Here is a 19,824-nt window from a genome sequence, read left to right on the forward strand (position 1 = left end):
GGCTTGGCGTAGCGCGAGCGGCGGCGGTTGTGGTGTTGTGTTGGGGCGGGGTGGCGGCGTATATAAAAGGGGGTGGGGCAGCGACTTGGAGGAGGGGGCAAGGCACGGCAGAGGCGGAGTCCAACTCGGACTCCGGTCCGAGTGGCGGCGGCGGCGCTCGCGCGCGCGCAGGAGGCGGCGGCAGCGGTCTGGCGCGGCTGGGCCTTAGGCCTAGTCGGCGCGGGAACCCTTTTTAGAAAACTTCGCCGACCGAAATAAAATCCTAGAAAAAAATAAATAAAAACCTAAAAATGCCAAAACAAATTTTCACCGTCTAAATAAAATATTTAGGATGAGTTGAACATTTTCTTCGCCCTAAAATGCAATTTTGAAAACGTGCAATTTTTCTAATGCAAATAAAATCTCAATAAAACCAAATAAAATTCAATAAATGATTTTAATATTTTTCCTCCAATATTTCAATTTTTTTGGAGAAGTCACATTATCTCCACTCATTTGATTTAATATGAAATATTTTTCGAAGAGAAAAATTATTAAAATCAAAATCCTCGTTTCATTATTTTATAAAAATCAAATATGAAAACCGTAAAATCCCCAACTCTCTTCGTGGATCCTTGAGTTGCTTAGGATTTTGAGGATTGCGGAACGGAAATGCAATAAATCATGATATGCATGGATGATCTATGTATAACATTCCAAATTGAAAATTTGGGATGTTACAAACCTACCCCCCTTAAGATGAATCTCGCCCTCGAGATTCGGGTTGGCTAGAAAATAGGTATGGGTGGTCCTTGCGGAGATCATCCTCTCGTTCCCAGGTAGCTTCATCCTCGGTATGGTGGCTCCATTGAACTTTGCAAAAATTGATAACCTTACTGCGGGTGACTCTGCTGGCAAACTCACGAATCTTAACTGGCTTCTCCTCGTAAGTCAAATCACTGTCCAACTGAATCGCCTCCAAGGGTACTGTATCTCTTAATGGTATATCAGCCATCTCAGCATGACACTTCTTCAGCTGTGAAACGTGGAACACATCATGGACTCCTGACAATCCCTTAGGTAACTCCAACTTGTAGGCAACTTCCCCCATCCGTTCCAAAATGTGATACAGTCCTACAAATCTCGGGGCTAACTTTCCTTTAACTCCAAAACATTTTACTCCTCGCAAGGGCGATACTCGCAGATATGCTCTATCTCCAATTTCGTAGGTTACCTCCTTGCATTTTGAGTCTGCATAACTCTTTTGCCTGGACTGAGCAATCTTCAGTCGGTCTCGGATCAATTTTACCTTCTCCTCAGATTCTTTAATCAAGTCTGGTCCAAACAACTGTCAGTCTCCTACCTCATCCCACATCAACGGTGTTCTACACCTGCGTCCATACAGGGCTTCAATTCAAACGGTGCCATCTTCAAACTGGCTTGGTAGCTATTGTTGTATGAGAACTCTGGATACGGCAAATTGTCATCCCAACTAGATCCATAATCTACCGCACAGGCTCTCAACATGTCCTCCAAAATTTGATTGACTCTCTCAGTCTGTCCATCTGTTTGCGGGTGAAACGTTGTACTGAACTCCAATCTCGTTCCCAGAGTCTGGTGTAACTGATGCCAAAACTTTGAAGTAAACTGTGTTCCTCGATCCGATAGGATGGTCCTCGGAACTCCATGCAGACATACGACCCTGGACATATAGATCTTGGCCAACTTTGCACTTGTATAGGTGGTTTTCACTGGGATGAAGTGAGCTACTTTGGTCAAACGATCAACTACTACCCATATGGAATCATATCCTGCTTTAGTCCTGGGTAATCCGGTGATAAAGTCCATGCCAAGTTTATCCCACTTCCATTCGGGTATCGGCATAGGCTGTAACAGTCCTGCTGGCTTCTGATGTTCTGCCTTAACTCTCTGACATACATCACATACCGCTACATACTCGGCAATATCCTTCTTCATACCAGTCCACCAGAAATGTTCCTTCAAATCCAAATACATCTTGGTGTTTCCGGGGTGTATCGAGTATGGTGAGTCATGGGCCTCTTGAAGTATTAACTTCCTGATCTCCTGGTTATTGGGCACATAAACTCGGTCCTCAAACCATAGGGTATCGTGCTCATCTTCACGAAAACCTTTGGCCTTTCCTTTGCCCATCTTCTCCTTTATCTCGGCAATCTCTTTATCATCTTTCTGAGCTTCCCGAATCTTGTCCAGCAATGTCGACTGAACCTCCATTGTGGCAATGAACCTTCTAGGTACAATCTCTAATCGAAGTTCCATGATGTCCTTTGCTAATTCCTTAGGCAGTCCTTTACTTTCAAGGATATTAGCATAACTCTTCCGATCAATGCGTCTGCTACGACATTGGCCTTTCCTGGATGATAGTGTAGCTTTATGTCATAATCCTTTATAAGCTCCAACCATCTCCTCTGCCTAATGTTCAGCTCCTTCTGGGTGAAGATGTACTTCAAACTCTTGTGATCCGTGTACACATCACAACAGTTTCCAATAACGTAATGTCTCTAAGTCTTCAACGCATGCACTACGGCTGCTAGCTCCAAATCATGCGTAGCATAATTCAACTCATGAGGTTTTAGTTGTCGTGAGGCATACGAAACAACTCTTCCGTCCTGCATAAGCACACATCCAAGTCCTAAGCGAGAGGCGTCACAATACACTTGGAACTCCTTATGTATATCTGGCAGTACTAGCACTGGGGCTATAGTCAAACGTTTCTTCAACTCCTAGAAACTTGCTTCACAATCTTTTGTCCATTTAAACTTGGTATCCTTCTTTAACAGTTCAGTCATTGGTTTTGCAATCTTGGAAAAATTCTCAATGAATCTCCGGTAGTATCCTGCGAGTCCAAGAAAACTGCGGATCTCGCTAACTGAGGTGGGTGCCAACCATTTAGTGACTGACTGAACCTTGCTGGGGTCTACTGCTATACCTTCTCTTGATATAACATGTCCAAGGAATCCGACTTCCTTCAGCCAAAACTCGCATTTGCTAAACTTAGCATACAACTGGTGTTCCCTGAGCTTCTCGAGAACTAAACGCAAGTGCTCTTTGTGCTCCTCCTCGTTCTTCGAGTATACCATGATATCATCAATAAACACCACAACAAACTTGTCCGAATACTCCATGAACACCTTGTTCATCATGCTCATGAAATAGGCAGGGGCGTTAGTCAGTCCAAACGACATGACCATGTACTCGTATAATCCATATCGCATTGTGAATGCCATCTTTGGTATGTCCTTCCCTCGTATCTTCAACTGATGATACCCTGATCGTAAATCGATCTTTGAGAACACTTTAGCTCCTTGCAACTGATCAAACAGATCGTTGATCATCGGTAGTGGGTACTTGTTCTTTATCGTCACTTCATTCAAGGCTCGATAATCAACAACCATCCTTAGGGATTTATCCTTCTTCTCAACCAAAAGTACTAGGGCTCCCCAAGGTGATGAACTTCTTCGGATGTATCGTTTCTCCAATAACTCCTTGATCTGTTTCTTAATTTCTTCCAGATCATTCGCGGGCATCCGATAGGGTCTCTTGGATATTGGTCCTGTACCTGGCAACAGCTCTATCAAAAACTCAATGTCTCTGTCCGGTGGCATGCCTGGTAACTCCTCTGGGAAAACATCCGGGTAATCCTTTACTACCGGCACTTCCTCCTGAACAACTCCCATAAGGGCATTCACTTGGCTCCTTTTTGGCACATGCATAGACACATACTTAATCCTTTTTCCCTCCGGGGTGGTGAGATAAATCGACCTACTTGCACAGTCAATGCTTCCTCCATACTTTGACATCCAGTCCATACCCAATATCACATCCAATCCTTGCGACTCCAAGATAATTAGGTCGGACGGAAACACATGTGTGCCAATGGTTAAGGGTATCTGGTCACACCATCGGCTAGCCATATATTCTGCTCCGGGTGAACTCACTAAAAGAGGGGTCCTAAGGGTTTGGGTTGGTAGTTTAAAGTTATCCACGAATCCCCTTGATATGTATGAATGCGATGCACCAGTATCGAAAAGAACAAGAGCGGTAAATGACTTAACCAGAAACTTACCTATTACCGCGTCCGGCTGCTCTTCAACCTCCTCCACGTTAACATGGTTCACTTGTCCTTTGTTGAATGGATTGGGCTTCTTCCCAGCGCTTCCATTTCTCTTTCTATTCCTTCCTTCGGGGCAATCATTGGCATAGTGCCCTGTCTTCCCGCACTTAAAACAGGTAACCTGACTTAAGTCTCTTTTGGCAGGAGTGGATGGGTTGCAGCGGTTCTGATTGTTGTTAGCTCCGTTCCCATTCCCATTCTTAGCACCACTGTGGTTATGTGATCCTCCTCCAGTGTGGTTGTGACCTCCATGGTTGTGAACAAGTCCTCCCGAGTTCGGGGTTAGGCAAAGCTTCTGCTGAGCTCCTGAGTTATACTTCCCTTGTCCATACTTTCTCTTGCGGCTCTCAATCTGCTGCTATTTCCCTTCAATCATAAGAGCCTTATCTACCAACTCCTGGTAGTTGTTGAAGGTTGCTACCATCAACTGCATGCTCATCTCATCATTCAGCCCTTCCATAAACTTCTCCTGCTTCGCGGCATCTGTGGCCACATCATCAGGGGCATAGCGTGATAACTTGCTAAACTCATCCACGTACTGAGCCACAGTACGGTTCCCCTGGCGTAGGTTGCGGAACTCCCGCTTCTTCATCTGCATAGCTCTAGTTGAGACATGGGCGATGCGGAAAGCTTGCTGAAACTGGTCCCAACTGACGTTGGCTACGGGAAAAGTGGATGTGTAATTCTCCCACCATGAGGCTGCTGGTCCATCCAATTGATGTGCGGCAAAGCGCACCCTCTCAGCATCTGTGCAACCTGCGGTGTTCAACTCCCTTCCAATACGGCGTAGCCAATCATCAGCAACTATAGGCTCGGTGCTACTGGAAAACACCGGCGGCTGTAACCTTAGAAAATGGGCTAGGTTGTCCACTGGCGGTGGGTTGTTGTTGTTGTTGTTGCCCTAGTTATGAACTAGAAATTGCATCAAGGCATTCTGCTGCTGGATCAAGTGGGTGAGCTCCGGCGGGAAAGCAAAACCGGGGTCACGTCTCGGAGGCATCTGAGGGGTTTAGATGGGAGAGATTTAGAATAGAAGAGGTCTAATGAGAAAGCACTACCCATATGCACATGAGACAAACACAATCATTTCACTCAATCAATCAAGCAAGGGCATACAAACGATCTAGAACTATCGCACAAGTGCTCAACTACTACTAAATACATCGGGGAATACTAGTGATATATGGTAGTCATCTAGAAATTTTGATCGGTGGAAGACACCATGATGTCTGCTCCAGCTTCGTCTTCAAAGTCATCATCACTAGGATCAGAATCGGTGTCGTCGATGATGATGTAGTCCTCAGGGCATATTTCCTTGGGTTCTTCTTCTTCTTCTATTGGTGCTGGTCCTCCCATGAATACTCCGATCTTCTTGACTAAGTCGTCATTCTTCTCCAGTAGTGTATTAATTTCCTCCTCATATCCATCATGGGTAAACTTGAGTTCTTCCTCCAACTCAATGATCCTAGTCTTCGCCTTCTTCAAGTCCATCATGTCCGCGCACATCTGGTTTTCCTGACGTCGGATGTGCTGGTTTAATTCCTGGATGAAAGCTGCAATGTATCTATCCTTCCTGGTGCTGATTACTTCCCATTGCTCGTCTCGGCGCCCACATATTTGGTAAATAGTGTCCTTAAGCTCCCTGTTGTAAACTTCTCCAATGCGTCCCAAGGTAATGTGGGCTGCCATGCTCTTGCCTAGACTCCATGTGGGTGCTTTGAAAGAAAATTCCATGGGTTTAGAGGTTGGCGAGAACGTCCTTCCTAGAACTTGTACTTGAATCATCCAGCGCTCTTCTTCTGGTAAAGTGGCGTTGTACGTCCCGGTGAAGCTTGGTATTCCAATGTTCAAGTACCTAGTGACTTTCTTCAAGTGGCGTCCAAAAGGTGTGTCTTCATCCGGTTGTGCAAACTTGTTCTTCATCTCCGTCATCCTAAAGAGTAGAAAATGGAGAGGAGTCAGAAATGAGAAGAGAAGTGTGACCTAAGGTTTATCTTAGTGGTCGTGTCCTACACTCAGCGTGTGCTCTGATACCATCTTGTAGTGACCCGACCTCAGATGGTCAAGTCTCTATGCTTCAGTGTCATCCCTGGATCGGTAATGCTGACACACACAGTACTCGAGGATTTATAACAGAGTAGCAATCGCACACTTATTACATCGAAAAGTCTCCAAAGAGAACTTATTACAATAATATGGCTTAAGGCCATCTAATGCGATAACAGCGGAAAGCTTGGAAGATAAGGTGAGTCCATCTACTCCAATGGCATAGCTGAGCTGCACGGCAACGACCTAACGAGCCTTACTCCTCGTTTGAAAAGTCTGCAACATAATACGTTGCAGCCTGAAAACGGGTCAGCACATGCAATATGCTGGCAATGTAACACAGTAGAGCAGAAACAGAATAATGCTATCACTACATGCATATATGGCTGGTGGAAAGCTCTATGGTTAAAGTTTTGCGAAAAGCCAATTTTTTCCTACAACAACGGAATAGATTTTAATTTAGCTATCATGGTGGTTGAAACATCATTGAGAAGGTACCCCCAACTCAATCCCAATTAAAGTGATTAACAACCCAACAGTATTAATTAAACATGGTGAGATACATGTGATAACCCAAGTACTAGATACTCAAGATTTGTCCATAACTGGGGACACGGCTAACCATGATTAGATTGTACACTCTACAGAGGTTTGCGCACTTTTCCCCACAAGACTTGATCGCCTCCGTTGGATTTCTCGCACTACATGGTGTTTGAGAAACGGATGACCGAGATACAGTCTTTCAAAAACGTTAACTCTCTACTCCGGGTAGACCATACCAAACCTACAAAACCCACTACCTGCTGATCTACCTCTTCAAGAGCTTCACGTAACTTACTCAACTATGCTAGAGCCCATAATAGCTTGTGGCTGCACACGGAAGTTTCTAGCATGAATCGTCTCAGTTCCCTTTGAGCCTGGGTGGCGGTCCATAGGAAGATCACACGGGTACCCCGGGATTTCCAAAAAAAATATAGACAACACTGGGTTCCCCAGGTGCCTCAATCCACCCAGTTGTTTGATTAAGTTGCCACCTTAAGTTGAACCATTAATTAACAATCTCACATCTGACATGAATTTCACTCAAACCCAAACCACGTCTACGAGCATAGCATAGCAATATAAGCAATACGTAGAAGTAACTCGCAAGGGTTTGAATATAACAGGGCAATAGGTTCTACCTCAGCAACTACTTCCCAACCCATAAGTTAATGACATCCTAATCATGCAATTTTTGAGGATTGGAACTAATGCATAAAAACTGGGTAATAATGGGATATGATCAAAGTGTTACTTGCCTTGCTGACGATCCGTGAATCCTACAGACTCGTAGTAACACGCTTCGCACTCCGGGAATTCTATCGCAAGCAAACAATAACATACATAAGTAACAAATAACGATGCACAAGAAAAACTCAAATAAAAGAGGTTGACCAGAAAGTTCAACTTAAGAACTCCGGTACGCAAAAAGAATCAAATCAAACGAAGCAACGAAAGTCAAACGGTGAAAGGAAACCACTTCGTTTACTAATTTGAACTTAGGTCAAATTTTACAGTAGAGAAAACTTGTTTGAGTTGGTTAAATGGAAAGAGAGTTTTGGTACGAAACTCTAGGCACTTGAATCGCCTGATTCCGATAAACGAGCGAAAAGATAATCAGAAATTAAGATCGGATCAGAAATCGCGATCGGAAAAATCGCGGAATAAATCCGATAAAAGAAAACTCATGAACAGACTAACGAACGAGCGTTAGTTAGTTGTAACTAACGGGCAAGGAACCATTCGTTAAAACGATCGTTCGGACGAACGTCCGCTAACTAGAAGAACCGAGAGAAAAACCGACGAATCCGAAAAAAAATGGATCTATGGTTTCAAAAAAAACCAAACGGTCTTTATGAAAAAACCCGGCGGCGGGGTGCGGCGGCTACCTCCGGCGAGAGGTTCGGCGAGGCGAGGCAGCGGCGGGCGGCGGCTTGCGGGGTAGCGGCGGCAGGCGGCGGCGGTGACGACAAGCGGTGGCGGCGGCTTGGCGTAGCGCGGGCGGCGGCGGTGGTGGTGTGGTGTTGGGGCGGGATGGCGGCGTATATAAAGGGGGGTGGGGCAGCGACTTGGAGGAGGGGGCAAGGCGCGGCGGAGGCGGAGTCCAACTCGGATCCGGTCCGAGTGGCGGCGGCGGCAGCGCTCGCAGTAGGCGGCGGCGGCGGCGGCCTGGGGCGGCTAGGCCTTAGGCCCAGTCGGCCCGGGAACCCTTTTTTTAAACTTCGCCGACCGAAATAAAATCCTAGAAAAAAATAAATAAATACCTAAAAATGCCAAAACAAATTTTCACCGTCTAAATAAATATTTAGGACGAGTTGAACATTTTCTTTTCCCTAAAATGCAATTTTGAAAACATGCAATTTTTCTAATGCAAATAAAATCCGAATAAAACCAAATAAAATCCAATAAATGATTTTAATATTTTTCCTCCAATATTTCAATTATTTTGGAGAAGTCATATTATCTCCACTCATTTGATTTAATATGAAATATTTTTCGGAGAGAAAAATTATTAAAATCAAAATCCTCGTTTCATTATTTGATAAAAATCAAATATGAAAACCAGAAAATCCCCAACTCTCTCTGTGGGTCCTTGAGTTGCTTAGGATTTCGAGGATTGCGGAACGGAAATGCAATAAATCATGATATGCATGGATGATCTATGTATAACATTCCAAATTGAAAATTTGGGATGTTATAGGGGGTGGCCTTTTCTTGTTTCCTCTTTTATTTAAAACAGAGATAGAAAAAGGACTATTTAGGGTAACCAAAAGGGCTGAGAAAAATGTGGGACTTAGCCTATTAAATAGTTTACATTTTTAGGCAGTGCCACAAAAGTTTGAAGGCTAGAGGAATCCATTTTCATTTTTCACAAATAAGATAGCACTTTAAAATGCTGAAATTGCATTGTAATAATTGCTACAGTCCATCTTAGCGCTTAGGTGATGTTGTTTTCCTTAACAATTAAATGTTATGGAATTTCGGCTAAATGATGAACTATTTTGCAGCAACTTTGGTGCAACTCCATATCTCACTTGCAAATTGAATTTCATTTCAAAGTAGAAATTTCAAACAATATTTGAATCGAAGGTGATCAAGCACTGTTTAGCTAAACGATCAACTTTAATCACAGAGAGTTGCTGTAGCATGACACCGGGGGTGTTAAAAATCTCCTCCACTACAAGAAATCTCGTCCCGAGATTTAAGTGGGGAAGTAAAGAGTATCTTTGGGAGAACTGACCCTTATAGGGTTAATTATTTGGTGAACTATCCAGGGAAGGTGGCAGAAGTATCTCTCAAGTTGAAACTTAAGAAAACATCGAGAGCAAAATATGAAGGTACAATACGAAGATTCAAGCGAATGGACAAACGATCGATACCTGAACAGAGTGTGAGAAGGGGGTTCAGAGTATCGGGAATAGATCATCTCTCGGAGGGTGGCTCGTGACAACACGCAAAGCCAAGAGCAAATGATACTTCGAAATAAAGGATATACAGGAGAGTCAGTTCCGATCCTATGGAACTGTGGGTTATGGGCCCCCATGTGGGTTAAAAGTAGAAAGGGGGCTGATAGCAAGGCATGTCAGATGATAGAGTGTCAGTTTTGTTGCCAACAACGTTGGTACCAAGGGCGAGGGGCGAAGAGAACTATTTTCCTGCTCGTTGAACGAGGCGGACCAATAGGCAAAGTTCTCATCCATCGGTGGTTACCGGAATTCTAACAGCAATAATAACAAGGTCTTACTGACAAATTGTACACTGAGGTGTTTTCATAAGCAGAGAATAAATTGTGCTTAGGTCATATAGATCACAAGAAAGGTTACTCAAACCAATGGAAGGGAAAAATGATTAATTGATTATTCAAATTAACCATTGGGAAGGAAAATGTGTTTACACACAAGAACTAGGAGTATACCCTTTCCCAAGGAAAAGCGGAGCACAATATACATGATAGGACAACAAGTTCAAAAGCATATAGATAAAGGGGCGAGGGAAAACCATGATATTACCCATACACCAGCGTTTGGATAATAGATCAAGAAACATTTAGTATTGTGCTTTTAATGTTCTTATTGTTATTCATGGTCATGCTTCGAGGTAGAAATAATTTGGTGTTTCCAGTAAGGGTTGGTCTGAAGATCAAGAGGAATACACAAAGAACAGTTTCAAGAATAGCAAGGAACGTAAGGTATAAACAAACACATGACCAAGTTTGTGTTGGCAAAAGTCAAAGATGTGTCGATGGCAACACAAGCCATCGAGGGGGCAAGGATGGTATTTATCATCATGAATTCGATTGATACCCTGAAAGAGCATCATAATGTTGATGATGATCACGACACATTTGTCAAGAGATTTCATGAAGATGTAATCGATCGTCGATGACATCAAGTCAAAGGAATGATGAAGCGAAAGGTTATTGGAACCACGGATACGACACAAACTCGAAATCAAGCCTGTTGTTTGAGGTGAAATGATAAGATGAAGAAGATCGATGTAAGCTTCGCTCGTCGTTGGAAGTTGCTTCGGGCATAAGGACCAGGTAGCACAGTTAAAATTTGGCACGATAAAAATATAACCGATTAGGCTAGGAATGATGTGATGGAGTATCATTCCAATGAGAATTCACAAGAGGTAGTGCAATGACACAATATCCTCGAGATAGCAGGGGGCAATACTCGAGGTAGATCAAAATAGAGGTTGGACAGATGAAATGATCTGCAAAAGACAAGTATTTTAACTGGTCCGGGAAATGGAATCAAGGAGAAAATATGGTCAGAACCACGATTGCAAAGAATCAATTTAAAGATGCAAGATGAGCTTATACCAAGGGAACATTTGATTATAAGAGAAGCTTCCATGCTAAGATCTACATCGTGTCTATGGGCATGAACACAAAGTTCAAGGTCGACTCCCACTTCTTCAATGCATAACCTCTCATTTACTTCCCGCCTTTGACGAAGTTGTAGTGTAGCAATTTTTATCTAGCGTAACACCAGTAGAGTATGACCCATAGAAATTTCCAGGTTCACACAAATTAGGGAAAGCATTAGTTCAACCCGTCGGGGCATCTTAGGAACATTTGCAAAAACTTTAGAGGTAATTAACTCAAGCTCGGAAGCAGAGCATGGTTGACAAAGCAGAGAATACAATTTACCAAAGGCAATATGTATCAGGGAAAGAGCGCGCAAAATTTTGAATATGAAGGAAACTGTCGGATAATAATCCAACAAAGGATTCAATGGTCCTCAATGGATCCGATTTGAGTATCAGTCCTCAATCAAAAGAAGGAAAGAATGCAAAGGCATTGGATTATAGAAACATCTGAATAATTCGATGCTTAATGCAAGAAATTATGATTTCCAATTTAGAAGATCAGAAGCAGACACTCTGATCAAAAGACAAGTAAGTTGAATAGATATAGATCGACAATCAATTAAGGTTTGGTTTGCCGAGAACCAGCTCATGCCCGGAGTGACGTCTGAGCCGAAAAGATCATTTAAAAGGATCAACTGATGATTGCGCACATTCGCTCACATGTTGAAACAATAGGAACAAAATGACGGTGTCAAGTGATACTAATGAATATTGGTAGACATATAAGAAGCATCCATAATGTAAGCAGATAGTAATTGTCGAGCAATAGTTTGAAGAGGATTCTCCGAAGATCGAATAGTATTTCAAAGAATCTTATGAAGCATACAGACAACTGGGGATGCACGGATACTCGATAAGTGCGAGGAATTATTCGTAGGGGTATTCATGTGGTAGAGAACTGCAAGGCAGTAAGCTCAAAGGATTCTCGGGGCAACAGTGAGTGTAAGTGCATCTAGTGCCACCCCTAGTTGGTTTTGGAGTATTGATGACAAACCTAGTTGAGGGACTAATGTGTTTGTGAGAATTGCAGGATAACACAGGTAGAAGTCCCTCATTGATTCGGTTTTCCTACCAGAGATGACCCCCAAAAATGTAAGAAGACATTGAAGACAAAGGTGGTATGTGAAGACATTCACATTGAAGACTATGACAAGAGAAGACATCGCATGAAGACTATGAAGCGCGAAGACTTCGTTCTTTCGTCGTTCCTTTTCTTCTTTGTTGAGTCATAGGAACCACCGTACTGTTAAGTGGGGTCCAAGAGAACCAGTCAGAATGACTGAAGTGATGCTTAACCAAAATCCTATGTATTCGAGTGAAGACTATGAGAGCAAATCTTGTCCAGAGTTGGATAAGTCAGCTTTGCTTGTAGTCCAAGTAAAGTTGCCGTGTGTGTTTGAAATCTGACCGTTGGAACACATGTCAGTTCCTTAGTGACCCAGGGTCATTTCGAACAAATCAGGTCGGGTTGCCTAGTGGCTATAAATAGCCCACCCCCTACAACCATAAAGGGTTGGCTGCTCAGAGTTAGAGTACGGCTTTTGTCGTTTGAGAGCAACCCACCTCGAAGCCTTTGAGAGAGAATTCCTTGCAAGGATAAAGCCCTAAACACCCAGAGCCAAAGAGTGTTAGGCATCACTTAAGTCTTCCTGTCTGTGTGATCTGAAGACTTATTACACTTGAGGACTGTGAATCCTCCAGCCGGTTAGGCGTCACGTTTTGAGCATCCAAGAGTCATTGTGGATCGCCGGTGAACGAAGTCTGTGAAGGTTTGGAAGTCTACCTTGAAGACTTACCAGAGTGATTGGGCGAGGACTGGGTGTCCTTAGCTCAAGGGGAATAAGGTGAAGATGAGGTCTTCTGAGTTGAATCTCAGCCTCCCTAACCAGACGTACAGTTGTCACAGCAACTGGAACTGGTCCAACAAATCATTGTCTTCAACGAGTCACTGGTTTCATCCTTCCCTTCCCTTTGCTTACTGTTGGTCCTTGTGAAGTCATTGTATGATTGCATTACCTTTTGTCTTCACTGAGTGACTACTTGTTCTGATTGGCTTCACAATATCTTCCTACCTGATCTTTATTGCCTAGCTGCTATTAGTCATTATGCTTTCACTTCATTGAATACTTGACTATAGTTTGCCTAGTGTAGTCTACCTTCCGCTGTATGGTAATAGGTTTATTTCTATCATTTGTCTTTGAAACTTCCATGTTTTGAAGACTTTCATAAAAATCTCCTATTCACCCCCCTCTAGTCGATCACTAGCACTTTCAATTGGTATCAGAGCAAGGTACTCCCTTGTTCTGTGTGATTCGGTTTAACCACCTGGAGTTTTAGCTATGTCGACTGCAGGGATAATTAAGGTCTCCGCTGCTTGCCCCGTCTTCGATGGAACTGAATATCCCTACTGGAAGAATAAGATTCGCATGCATCTTGAAGCCATTGATGTCGACCTATGGTATGTCATCAAGAATGGCGTTCCCAAGGCCGGTGAAGGTTTCACCGCTGCTGAGGTCAAGAAGTTCGTTCAACTGGACTCCACTGCCAAGAACATCATTTGTGGTCATCTGACCAAAGGACAGTATGGCCGCGTGAGTGCTTTGAAAACATCTAAGCTAGTCTGGGACTGGCTCTCCAAGGTCAATGAAGGCGTCTCAACCCAGAGAGATCAGAGAATCAGTGTCCTTCGCAACCTCTTCAACCGCTTCAAGAGAAATGACAATGAGAGTGTCCAGCTCATGTTTGATCGACTCACTGACATCACAAATGAGCTTCAATCTCTCGGCGCCACTGAGATCACCAAGCATGAGGTCATCAAGACACTCCTGAGATCACTTGACAGCTCGTTTGACACCCTAGCCCTGATGATTCAAGAACGTCCTGATTTCAAGACACTTGATCCGTCTGACATACTTGAGAGGCTCAACACACATGAGTTTCAGCTTTGTGAGAAAAGAGACATCTACGGTCCCAACTATGGGCGAACTCGTGCCTTGAAGGCAAAAGATGTCTCCTCATGTGAAGAAGAATCTGACAGCAGTTCTGATGATCCTGAAGACATTGGAAAGGAGCTTGCTATGCTTGTGAAGAAGTTCCAACAATTCACTAAGAAGAAAGGCTTCAGAAAGTCTTCACGATCAAGCTCAAGGAATGATGAAGCTTCTGCTCATGACTACAAGAAGAGAACATGCCACAAGTGCAACAAACCTGGCCACTACATCTCTGAGTGTCCGCAGTGGGACAATGAGAACAAGAAGAAGAAGAAGAAGAGCAAGGAATATGACTCTGACAACAAGAAGAAGAAGAAATACTCAAAGTCTTCTTCCAAGTCTTCCTCAAAGTCTTCATCACACAAGAAGAGTTCATCTGGCAAGGCACGTGCATTTGTTGGCAAGGAAATGGATTCAGAGGAGGAGTCCGCTTCTGAGGAGGCGGAGGTGGAGTCTGAGGAGGAGTCCGATTCTGGCGTTGCAAGTCTGGCTACAGCATACGTTGCCAAGTCCATGTTCAACACAGAAGACAATGACTTCATCACTAACACCGATGCAAATGACAAGGACTACTCCGCTCCTATCTAATGCTTCATGGCACGCGGTGCCAAGGTAAACACATGCACTACTCACTATCAAACATCTAGTGAAGATGACTCTGATTGTGGTTCAAAACCCAGCTACAAAACACTTGCTAAAATTGCAACTGAACAACAAAAAGCTATGGAACATATTCAAAAACTGTTAAACAAAACTGATGAACTGTTAGACGCTGAAATGACTCGATCTCAGTCCTTAATTGAAGACATAAAAAATCTTCACGTTAAGTATGAGGAACTTGAAAGTCGTCATGAAGCTCTCTCAACAACTCATGAAAAGCTTTCCTATGATTATCTTCAAAGGAAGCAAGATCTTGAGAAATTGAGAGCGGCTCATGAAGATCTTCAAAAGGAAAACGAGTCACTTCGCGCCGAACAGATCAGTTCCTCTCAGGAAGAATTTGAACCACCATGTCTTAAATGCATCGAGCGTGACAACGCTACTTCTGTTGCTGAGTGTTCTACTGCTGCTACTGTTGCAATATCCTCAACTGTTGATGTGGTAACTAACCCCTCTGCTGAGGATACCACTGCTATTGCTGATGAGAATGCTAGGTTGAAGACATTGCTTGAAACAGGGATGTACAAAAGTCTCAAAGGGCATCAGACACTATGTGATGTCCTCAAAAGGCAGATCCTGAACTGAAACCCTAGGAAAGAGGGTGTTGGGTTCGAAAGGAAAATGAATGTTGATGGCTCTTACTGGAAACCTAAGCAGTACCCTAAAACCACATGGGTTGCTGCAAAGGAACCTTCAGCGGATCCATCCACTCTCTCTGGCTTCACTTGTGCTAATCCCATTGTTATTGATGAATCCTTTGATGCAAACTATAAACTGTTTAAGAATCAAAATGGTGAAGTGTTTGCCAGGTATATTGGTACTAACTGCAGGAATGGACCGCCTATGAAGAAGGTCTGGGTGCCGAAAAGGTGTTTGGAGAATCTTCCTGTGAATGTCATCATGACACCGCAGGTGAAGAAGACAAACCACAGACCACATGCTTCATACGGTCCAAAGGCTTCGTATAGACAGAGAACTCACCTGAGTCGCACTAACGCAAATGTTTTGCAGGGAAACCGTACTCAGGACTGTGAATATGAGCGCGTTTCATCAAACCGCCATGTTCATAAGACCAAGAACTATTCTATTTATTCTTATGAGTACAATTGTCCACCTGCAAGACTTTTTGCTAGGGCTCCAAAGCCAAAGTTCTCAGATGCTGTACTTAGACTCATTGCTTTGAAGCCACCCTTGAAAATGTGGGTGGCTAAGAAAGCTTAACTCTCTTTTGCAGGGAAAGGTCTCCAGCCGAAAACCAAAATCGTCAGACGCTATTGCTGGGGACCTTAAACATCTTGTAGGGCGCAAGATCAAATGCCCAAATGGTCTTATTATGTACTTTGTTCCTGAATCGCTTGCTACTCGCCCTATCAGTCCAAATCTCGATCTAAGCTTTCATAATCCACTGGTTCGTCAAATGTTTTTGCTTCACAATTCTCTTCGTGAAGCCTATCCTCCTAACTGCACTGTAGGGTACGACACCAGCTGCTTCAGAATGGATTATTGATAGTGGGTGTACCAATCACATGACTGGCAAGCGAAGCCTTCTTATGGACTCAACACTATGTCCATCTGACAAAAGTCACATCACATTTGCTGACACTGGTAAAAGCAAGGTATTGGGTCTAGGTAGAGTTGCAATCTCAAAGGATCAACACATGGATAAAGTCATGCTTGTTGATTCCCTTGGTTTCAACTTAATGTCTGTTTCAATGCTTTGCGATTTAAACATGATTGTGATGTTTGGAAAGTACTGTTGCCTAGTACTAATGGAATCTGACAAGTCTCTAGTGTTTGAAGGGTATCGGAAAGATGATTTGTACATGGTAGATTTCTCAGCAGGACCACAACTTGCCGTATGTCTTCTAGCAAAAGCTTTTGAATGCTGGCTCTGGCATCGGAGACTAGGGCATGCTGGCATGAGGAACCTCCACACCCTTGCAAGGAAGAAGCATGTCATAGGCATCGAGGGCGTCAAGTTCAAGAAGGATCACTTATGCGGTGCCTGTGAAGCAAGAAAGATGACGAGGGCCAAGCATCCCTCGAAGACAATCATGACAACGACTCAACCCTTCGAATTGCTCCACATGGATCTTTTCGGTCCCACTCATTACTCAACTCTTACTACTACTACTTGTCTCTATGGCTTTGTCATTGTTGATGATTATTCAAGATATACTTGGGTGCATATAATCCTCTACAAGACTGAAGTGCAGGATGTCTTCAGACGCTTCGCCAATCGAGCCATGAACAACTATGGCGTCAAGATCAAGCACATCAGAAGTGATAACGGCACTGAATTCAAGAACACTGGTCTAGACACTTATCTTGATACTTTGGGCATTACACATGAATTCTCAGCTCCGTACACACCACAACAGAATGGTGTCGTGGAACGCAAGAACAGAACACTTATTGAGATGGCCCGGACGATGCTTGATGAATACAAGACTCCAAGAAAGTTCTGGCCTGAAGCCATTGATACTGCATGCCATATCATCAACTGTGTTTATCTTCACAAGCTTCTCAACAAGACATCCTATGAGCTCCTTACTGTCAAGAAGCCAAATGTCAGTTACTTCAGAGTATTTGGTGCCAGGTGCTGGATCAAGGATCCACATCACACTTCAAAATTTGCACCAAAAGCACATGAAGGTTTTATGCTTGGATATGGAAAGGATTCGCACTCCTACAGAGTCTTCAACCTCTTTCATTATAAAGTGGTTGAAACAGTGGATGTGCGGTTTGATGAGACTAACGGCTCAAAAAGAGAGCACCTGCCAAATGTGCTAGATGAAGTTCCATCCAGTGAATCAATCAAACTTATGGGAACTGGAGAAATCATACCTTCTGAAGCTCAGCCTGAAGAGGAACTTATCATCTCCGCACCTGATCAACCTGAAGACCATGATCAAACTGAAGACAATGCTCAGCCTAAAGACAATCCTTCTAACGATGACAATGATCAGCAAGAGCAAAATCTTCATCCTGTACATCCTCGTGTCGCAAATGAAGTACAGATTGAGAGAATAATTGATAGCATCAATGCACCAGGTCCACTCACTCGTTCAAGGGCAACACAGCTAGCAAATTTCTGTGGGCACATCGCATTTGTCTCAATATCTGAACCCAAGAAAGTTGAAGAAGCCTTCATGGAACCTGAATGGATTCAAGCTATGCAAGAAGCGCTTCAACAGTTTGAGCTGAATAATGTATGGGAACTGGTTAAGTATCCTGACCCTCGCAAGCACAATATAATAGGCACCAAATGGATATATCGCAACAAGCAAGATGAGCATGGTTAAGTTGTCAGAAACAAAGCTCGTCTTGTTGCTCAAGGGTACACTCAAGTTGAAGGGATTGACTTCGATGAAACATTTGCTCCTGTGGCTAGACTTGAAGCCATATGCATACTGCTGGCCTATGCAAATCATCATAACATTCTTCTGTATCAAATGGATGTGAAGAGCGCTTTTCTCAATGGCAAGATTGACGAAAAAGTGTATGTTGCACAACCGCCTAGCTTTGAAGATCCAAAACATCCTGACATGGTGTACAAGCTCAACAAGGCGCTGTATGGTCTCAAACAAGCCCCTCGGGCTTGGTATGACACACTCAAATACTTCCTGAAGAGCAAAGGCTTCAAACCTGGTTCCCTTGACCCCACTCTCTTCACAAAGACATATGATGGTGAACTGTTTGTGTTCCAAATATATGTGGATGACATTATCTTCGGCTGCACCAATCAGAAATACACAGACGAGTTTGGATATATGATGCAAGAGCAATATCAGATGTCCATGATGGGTGAGCTGAAGTTCTTCCTTGGTCTACAAATACGTCAGCAATGCAACCGCATCTTCATATCTCAAGAGAAGTACCTCAAAGATTACCTGAAGAAATTTGGGATGCAAGACTGCAAAGGCTTCACGACTCCAATGCCAGCCAAACATCATCTGGGTCCCGACGACAATGGTAAAGAGTTCGATCAAAAGGTATGCCGCTCCATGATTGGTTCTTTACTTTATCTATGTGCATCTAGGCCAGATATTATGCTTAGTGTTTGCATGTGTGCTTGATTCCATGCGGCACCAAAGGAATCGCATCACTTAGCTGTGAAGCGAATTCTTCGATATTTGGCTCACACCCCAACATTAGGATTATGGTATCCAAAGGGCTCAGAGTTTGATCTGGTTGGATTCTCGGATGCTGATTATGCTGGTGACAAGGTGGATCGCAAGTCTACATCAGGCACATGTCATTTTCTGGGACGATCACTTGTATGTTGGTCTTCAAAGAAGCAGAACTGTGTATCTCTCTCCACTGTAGAATCTGAATACATTGCTGCTGAATCTTGCTGCGCTCAGCTTCTATCGATGAAGCAAACACTCAAAGATTATGGCATTCATCTGAAGCAAGTGCCACTGTACTGCGACAATGAAAGCGCCATCAAGATTGCCAACAACCCAGTTCAGCACTCGAAGACAAAGCACATTGAAATTCGTCATCACTTTCTCAGAGATCATGTTGTGAAGGAAGATATTGATACCATACACGTCAACACTGAAGAGCAATTGGCAGATATCTTCACCAAGCCCTTGGATGAGAAGAGGTTTTGCAAGTTACGGTGTGAGCTAAATATCTTGGAATCCTCAAATGTCCTGTGATCAGGCACACATCCTAACACTTATGCATATTGATGACTTAGAAGTGCAACACACGAAGTAAAGTATATCTTCAATCAATGAAGACTTACATTCTAAGTGTGAATACATTAATGTGGAATTTGACTTCAGAGCGCCACGATAATTGTGCGCCGTGTCTGAGTCTAATACTTCCTATACGGTGGGTAACGCCACCACCAAATTTTTTTGTTTGAAGTGTTTCACTCATGGCGTTACGTTTGGTATGTCTTCACTTTTGGTTTGGCTTCAATCTCAACTTGTCTTCATGACTATCTTCACTATGTTGATTTGATTGTCTTTCTCATATATATATATATATATATATATATATATATATATATATATATATATATATATATATATATATATATATATATATATATATATATATATA

The sequence above is a fragment of the Triticum dicoccoides genome, chromosome 7A (assembly GCF_002162155.2).
Source record: "Triticum dicoccoides isolate Atlit2015 ecotype Zavitan chromosome 7A, WEW_v2.0, whole genome shotgun sequence".
Taxonomy (NCBI): Eukaryota; Viridiplantae; Streptophyta; class Magnoliopsida; order Poales; family Poaceae; genus Triticum; species Triticum dicoccoides.